Raw genomic sequence first — 8,639 nt, 5'->3', positions numbered from 1 at the left:
ACGTTACTCCAGGCCACGAGCTATCACCCTCAGAAACTCAAAGAATCTCTCCCGGTATCCCAATACATGAGGGTATTGAGATACAATAGTGATCCAGCGAAAAGAGACCAACAACTTCAAGAAATGACCGAGAGATTTCTGCACAGAGGATATAACCCTGACGTACTATTACAAGCAAAAGACAAAGCCATGAGACACACAAGGGATCCTATGGAGACCACTAAAAAGACCTCACAAGCTACCAGGATGTACTTACCCCTAACTTTCCATACAGGCACCTCACAAATTAAAAAAGCCATGAATAAATACTGGGGCATATTACGGTCCGACAAGAACTTGCCACCCATCTTTCAGCAGCAACCGATTATCAGTCTAAAAAGAAACAAAAACCTAAGAGACCTTTTAGTGAAAAGTGATCCGAATTTATGTTACCAGAAGACAAAAGGACCTACAAAGAAAGGTTGTTACAGATGCAGTGGCTGCGTGACATGCAGCCACATGAACACCAGTACCTCATTCTCTCATCCACACAGTGGAATTCGGATCCCTATCACCCAATACATCACCTGCACTACAGATCATGTGATCTATTTAATCACATGTCCCTGTGGTCTCTCATACGTGGGGAAAACGGACCTAACCCTCCGAGATCGGATTAGAGGCCATAGATCCACCATCAATACGGCCTTCAGGGACCAGAAATCAGACAAACCTGTCGCTAAGCATTTTCTTCAAGCCAACCATAGACTCCCTACCCTACGATTTATAGCTATAGATCACGTTCCACCAAGTCCTAGAGGAGGAGATAGATCTAAAACACTACTTCAACGCGAAACCTACTGGATACACCGGCTGGATACAGTCACTCCCAAGGGACTGAACGAGTACATTACATTCTCCATGTTCTGTTGAATTTAGCTATAGAAGTCGTATGTGACCCAAACCAAGTTATCAATATAAAAGTTCGCTTTGATCTTCTAAGTAATGCCCCACTGTTTAGTATTTGAATGATATAGAATAGCCAGTGAATTTTCATTTATAATCTATAAGTCATAACAATAGATCCTTGAAACATAGATTTTCCTATATTACTCTATCTAAGAATTAACTCCTTCTACCTTGTTTTTAAATGTAAATCATGAGATGTATGTTATTTTATGCATTCACTTGGTTAGTTGGTATTTTTCACCACACGTTTTTTCGGTGTTATTTGGCACACACAGCACTTGTTGCACTCTGACCCTTACGGGTCTTATGTCTCATAATGATTCATTTACTTTATTAACCCTGAGGTTTCCCCCTCTGGCATACTTTTGTGCACCTCCAGATCTTTGTACATATTTCAACACTACATCACTATGTAGATCTCCTTCCCAGAGACCACACATTTCATACACGTTTCAGATTGCTATTTTGAACTTCTTGGTCACAAAGATCACATGATCGCATTGAGTATAGACTATCGCATAGCAACCACGTTGCACGCACTGACGCACGCTAGGGAAACCACGTGGGTCTCCGTGACACTTCCGGGTTCGAACGGGCAGCCGCACACACTAGAGATTGGTGAGTTAATTATCTTCACTTGTATATAAACGTTGTTCTTGCCACTTGTAAATCGTTCTTGATAAAGACCCTGAGGGGTCGAAACGTCGAAACAGATGATTTAATGTAAGCGTTTTCGTATCAATAAATTCACGATTGAAAAGTCCTTTTTGAGTGCTCCACTTTATCGCTTGATATATATATATATATATATATATATATATAATCAGTGGCGGATCCAGAGCCTGATCTCAGGAGGGGGAACCAATAGATTATTTAAAGAAATAATCCGTGCACAATAACCACTACTGCTCTGTGTAGTGGGTATGGTGCCAGTTGTGCCGGGACCCGCTCCCAGAGTAAATAGTCAAACCGTTTAAGTACAGTTTGACAACTTACCTGGGGTCTGCTGGGATATGGGGCTGTAGTAGGGTATAGGAGCAGTGGTGCAATGTGTGAGGGGTGAAATGTGTGTGAAAGGTTCAGTGTGTAGGGTGCGTGGGGCAATGTGTGTATGGGTGGCTGTGTGTGTAGGGCAATGTGTGTATGGGGGTCTGTGTGTGTGTATGGGGGGGCAGTGTGTGAATGTGTATGGTGTATGTGTGGGCAGTGTTTGTATGGGGCTAGAGTTCACTCTCACCACTTGGACCACCAGGAATCCCTGGTGGTCGCAGTGGTGAGAGCGAACTCTAGCCCGTAGCTCCAGCGCTAGAGTTTCCCTGTGGCACTCTCCCCCCCCCCCTGTCTCTCTCTATTCACCCCTCTTTCTCCCCTTGTGTCTCACTCTCCCCCCTCTGTCTCTTTCTCCCTCCTTTCCCTGTGGCACTCTCCCTCTGTCTCTTTCTCCCTCCTTTCCCTGTGGCATTCTCCCTCCCCCTCTGTCTCTCTCTATTCACCCCTCTTTCTCCCCTTGTGTCTCACTCTCCCCCCTCTCCCGGTGGCACCCCCCCCCCTCTGTCTCTCTCTCTATTCACCCCCCCATTCCCTCTGTCTCTCTCTCTATTAACCCCCCTATTCCCTCTGTATCTCTCTCTATTCACCCCCCCAACCCCTCTGCCTCTCTCTATTCACCCCCCACCCCCTCTGTCTCTCTCTATTCACCCCCCACCCCCTGTCTCTCTCTCTATTCACCCCCCCCACCCCCTCTGTCTCTCTCTCTCTATTCACCCCCCACCCCCTCTGTCTCTCTCTCTCTCTATTCACCCCCCCCCACCCCCTCTGTCTCTCTCTCTCTCTATTCACCCCCCCACCCCCTCTGTCTCTCTCTCTATTCACCCCCCCACCCCCTCTGTCTCTCTCTCTATTCACCCCCCCGTCTCTCTCTCTATTCACCCCCCATCCCCTCTGTCTCTCTCTATTCATCCCCCCCACCCCCTCTGTCTCTCTCTCTCTCTCTCTATTCCCTCTGTCTCTCTCTCTATTAACCCCCCTATTCCCTCTGTATCTCTCTCTATTCACCCCCCAACCCCTCTGTCTCTCTCTATTCACCCCCCCACCCCCTCTGTCTCTCTCTCTATTCACCCCCCACCCCCTCTGTCTCTCTCTCTATTCACCCCCCCACCCCCTCTGTCTCTCTCTCTCTATTCACCCCCCCACCCCCTCTCTCTCTCTATTCACCCCCCATCCCCTCTGTCTCTCTCTCTATTCACCCCCCCACCCCCTCTGTCTCTCTCTCTCTATTCACCCCCCCGTCTCTCTCTCTATTCACCCCCCATCCCCTCTGTCTCTCTCTCTATTCACCCCCCACCCCTTCTGTCTCTCTCTCTCTATTCACCCCCCATCCCCTCTGTCTCTCTCTCTATTCATCCCCCCTCTGTCTCTCTCTCTATTCACCCCCCCATCCCCTCTGTCTCTCTCTCTATTCATCCCCCCCCACCCCCACCCCCTCTGTCTCTCTCTCTCTCTCTATTCCCTCTGTCTCTCTCTATTCACCCCCCCATATCTCACCCACCCACCTTAGAAGAGTCAGGGGGCCGGCAGTGGAGTCAGGGGGTCCGGCAACGTTCCACACTGCAGCCTCGCCGGTCCGGCGGCACTCCTACTGCTGAGGGCTGAAAGGGGAGGGAGCATGTCTTTACCATGCTCCCTCGCGGTTCCCACAATTCACAGCAGCATCCCTCCTCCGTCAGCCCTCAGCAGTAGGAGTGCCGCCGGACCGGCGAGGCTGCCTTCCGGCCCGGCGGCTCCAGCCTGAAACGCGGCCGCCGGCCCCCCTCTGAGTGTGCCACCGGACCGGCCACCCGGTGGCACATACTTGCGCAGCCCCCAGATGCCGCGGCCCACCGGGAAATTTCCCGGTATCCCGGTGGGCCAGTCCGGCCCAGAAACAGAACCATAATGCTTTCCTAGCTGCTATAGATGCTATAGATAAAGTCTTTGTTCGATAGAATATACTAGATACATCCTAGATACATATAAAGAAGTTTCTGTGAAGAAGTCAGTTGTAACCTGAAGACTTCAAAAAGGGCACTGTCAAATTCTATTACCAAGAAACCCATCAAACAGATTTAAAACTGGCTGAAAACAGCACTTACCCCTGTCTGGAGACCCTGCAAATAATTTCCAAATAAGTTTGGGATGTTTATTGTAATTTTCCCTCCATTTTAGGTACTTTGTGGCAATTGCCCTTATCCAAGATAGCTGCCGCAACTTGTATTCCCATAAAGCAAGTCATCAGTATTGGGCCCTTTAAGGCAAAACTGCACATACGCGGGCCTCTTCCGAGTGAGTTTGACGTTTAGAGACTGGGGAGAGAGCTCGGTCTGCAGCATACATGGCCCCTGTGAACCGGGAATAAATCACCGAGACCGAGGGGAAGCATAAGACATAACGTAAAAGTGCCTGCAAGGTGATTAAAAGGCAACAAGATGCAAAGTCAAAGTTTAAAGGCATCACAGCTTAAATGCATCACAGTATAAAAGCATTACAGCATAAGGCACAACTGCATAGTGCACCACTGTTTAAAGATATTACAGTATAAGGCACAGCTGCATAATGCACCACAGTTTAAAGGAACCACAGTGTAAAAGTACCATAGTATAAAAACACCACAGTATAAAGGCACCCTAATATAAAAGGCAACATAATATAGGCACCCTAAAATAGCATATTTTGCATATATTGTGCTTAGCTTGTGGAATAATCTATTACAATCCTATTGATATATTTTATATAATTCCAGTACTTTTAATTGCATATCATATATAATAAACTAAATTGAATTCTTTTTGTGTTTTTTTTCTTTTTTCCCTCATTTTCTTTATATAATCCTTATAATGATATATGCATAAAAAGAGAGAGCGATAAAAAAATACACCTCCCTATTCTCACTGACCCCTTATTAACTCGTTGATATTTCCAGATCGGATTTGATTTATATTACGTCATAGAAATTCAAAAGAGAGGTAAAGAGAAATAGGTATAAGGAGAGTAAAATAAATAAGCAACCAAATAACATTTCATTTACATTCCTAGATTCTATATATTGAACATTCTTTTTTCCCCATCCAAATCTTCTGTGTGTGTGTTTGGCTACATATATGTTAGCCATTAGGCATCCCAAAATGTATTTATTTTTTCCGTAGGTAGTTGAGAATGGAAGGGAGGAAGCAGGTAGGGGAGGATAGCCAAAGATTAGATCTCAATCTCACTTGAGGTGCTGGGAAGGCAAGGGGAAGGAGGCAGCAGCCATCACAGCAGAAACAGAACCGCAGCCATCTTGAAAGCCGGTCTGTCCCTCAAAGTGTGTACACGTGCGCACCTCACGTCATCACGCCGGAGATTAGTTTTTAACTCTAACTATATCTCTGAGTCTTTCTTTATGTTATCCCTGTACCTTTCTCTGAGGCTGTCTCTAAAATGACAAACCGAGAATGCCTGAAGGACAGATGCAGATGCAGAGAACTGATCCCAGTTCTTAGGTGCTACATTAGTTGTCACACTAACCTCTCTTTCCCTTATACCTTTCTTCCCCTTCTATCTGATTGGGCCTGCTTGTGGAGCAGTCATACCAACTCTCTGATTAACTGTCAGCATCAGTGTGTGAATGGAGTTAAGTCTGTCGATCATTACCTATATGCTTTGGCATAGCATGAGAAACTTTTAGATGGTCGTTCTCTGGCTCAGGAATAATCAAAGAAACTACAACTGTGCTTGTCTGTAATTGCTGTAGAGTGAAGCAGGAGATCCACCCTAGGGTTTCCCTGTTCTTCATCTGTCAATCAACTCTTGGCATACACATCATGTATGAGCCATAGTAGGAATATTCAGAGACTTGATTGACAAGTAGGGGAAGGTGACACAGTTTAATTAATATTTTCTGTGAAAGCTAAACATTTAAAAGTTCTTTGAAGAGCTATCAAGTCTAAGTGGATACCACAAATGCATTTTTTTTTTAATTCTTTATTTTCATTGTGTATGTAATATCAATCGGGCCACAACAGCAGCTGCATGCTTTTTCATAACATTTTAACATTGTAGGTCATGGCAGGATAAACAGCACACATTTTTTTTTTTTTTTTTTAAAGAATAACACATACAAACATCTTGCTTAAGAATAATGGTTAATCAGTTTGGACATGTTCAGCTTGTTAAGTTTATAGTTAGTTTGGTCTCGTTTAAGAATTAGATTAAGTACATGGCCTAGCTGTACGGTGAGGGTCTAATATGTGTGCTTATGTATTTCTCTTGTCCTCCTCTATTTTTCCCCCTATTTTGCTTTCTTATATGCATACCTGTCTGCTTATAGGCTCCCTACGAAAGAAAGTTATGGGCAAGTATTAGAGTCTTACGTTTTAACCCCTTAAGGACACAACTTCTGGAATAAAAGGGAATCATGCCGGAATATATCCGTCATCTGTCCTTAAGGGGTTAAAAATTAGCAGGTAGGTTGTTACAAGCGTATTAGCCAGCATATTCAGCCGCTAACACCGCCAGAGTAGGCATATTTAAAGACCCCAGGGAGAACAATAAAGGTTTAGCTGGTTTAGTTTAACTATTGTGATATCAAGGGCGAGTGGTAGCTCGTGTTCCAAGTGGCTAGGTTTACAACCCTGTCAGTGCCGCTCCATAACATCCAACACAATAGCTGTAGGGGAGCGTTGTCCCCCGTGCCGTAGCCATTAGCCTAGCGTGTTCTAAGTGTGTGGGCCTTTGGTGCTAAGTGACCTCTAGAGGCGTCTGTGTACTTCTGCGCGCCAGTGGCCGTATGGAGGCAGGAGCATTATGTCTGTGTCCCCTTATTGCAATTCGTGTGGAGTGTAGTACTAATGTAGAGCGATAGTAAGCGTTTATGTGGCTATTGTTTGTAGTGTCCATGAAACAGTGCGTATTGCCGCATTATGTTCTCATGCGGTCTTCGCCGTGTTCGCATGGGTTGGAGTCCGACTTAACAGAGAGTAGAGAAAATATGAAAAGTGAGTTAAGCTATGCAGACAGCAATAACAATAAGGTTGTGATTCGTCCATTCTGTGAGACGATAGTAAAATAGTGTCCCGGTGAGGGGCCTGTCAGGCTCAAGTCGTGGCCGCCGCATAAGTCTCCGCGGCTCTCTGCCTGGGCTTGAATTCTGTAGAGTGTACCGGGTCGAGGCCTCGAGAGGTTGCAGGTAGTGCTCTTCCGAGGGAGTCCAGAGGGAGATCCAAGTCTCTCAGTGCCGCTGTAGCTTCTTGCATGTCATGTATGACATACGTTGTTTCACCTTTAGTAGCGTGCAGTGTGTTGGCTGGGCCCCATCGGTACCGGAGCTGGTGTGTGCGTAGTAGGGTGGTAAATGGTCTTAGCGTTCTCCTCCACGCCAACGTTCCTCCTGAGAGGTCGGCATAGAAGGAAAGCTCCATCTCCTCAAAGAGGTAGGTAGGCTGGCCTCTGGTGGCTGCTTGTACTGCCATTTTGTCTGTGCGGCTGAGGAATTGAAGAATCAGGTCTCCAGGAGCTGAAGTTGGTGCTTTGCTTGATTTCGGTATGCGGAATATACCAGTTATTTGGGTCGCTTTGGCCGCTTTGGGGTTTAGAAGTGCAGCTATTAGCTGCCTAGTGAAGTGCGGTAGCTCAGCATCTGAGACGGTTTCTGCCACTCCCCGCACTTTTAGGTTATTCTGGCGCCATCTATCTTCCTGGGAATCGAGTTTTCATTCCGAGAGGAGGTTTTGTTGTTGAAGCTCTGAGACCGCCCGTTGCAGCTCCTTGAGATGGGTTGCCTGTGTGTCGGAGCGGTTTTCTACCACTCTCAATCTGCTAGACAGACCGCGCAAGTCGTCTCGGATTGCGGCCACCTCTGCTGAGATTTTTTGATGGTGGTCCTCCATAAGCCTGCCGATCGCTTCCATTGTTACCGGCGTGGAGGCCGGTGTCAGCGGTGCCGTCATTTTAGCTCTTTTTCTCCCGGAGCTCCGCGGCCATGCGACTGATCGCTTCAGTTGCTAGACTCCGCCCCCACAAATGCATTTTTAAGGCAGGATAAAAGGAGTAATTATGTCATGCTATATTTGGCCCTTAATTTATATGGCTATGTAATATTTGCTCTCCTATAGCATATCAGTATGACCCCCATATCTTAATGCGAAAAACTACAGGTCTCTTAATAATTATAATTTTAGAAAAAAATAACCCACAGTTCAGAAAAAAATATATATTTTATTGAATAGTTTTCCACAATGCAAGAGAAAGACGTTTGTGAAAATTATTATAGTGTGAATAGATGTATAGGTATTGAATAGATTAGGTAATTATGGAAAAAGGAAACTCCTTTTCTTGCCTTTCTTAGCTTTAAGGAGAGCAGGTGCGTATATATGATATTTTAACAGAATTTTTCAAATCAAAATTAAATTTTTCTTTCTCTTAATTGAAGACTTAAGGTGAGATTGTTTATTATGTTTGCTCTCCTATAGCATATCAGTATGACCCCCATATCTTAATGCGAAAAACTACAGGTCTCTTAATAATTATAATTTTAGAAAAAAATAACCCACAGTTCAGAAAAAAATATATATTTTATTGAATAGTTTTCCACAATGCAAGAGAAAGACGTTTGTGAAAATTATTATAGTGTGAATAGATGTATAGGTATTGAATAGATTAGGTAATTATGGAAAAAG

This window comes from Pelobates fuscus, chromosome 1, assembly GCF_036172605.1.
Source record: "Pelobates fuscus isolate aPelFus1 chromosome 1, aPelFus1.pri, whole genome shotgun sequence".
NCBI lineage: Eukaryota > Metazoa > Chordata > Amphibia > Anura > Pelobatidae > Pelobates > Pelobates fuscus.
Note: the sequence above shows the minus strand (reverse complement) of the source record.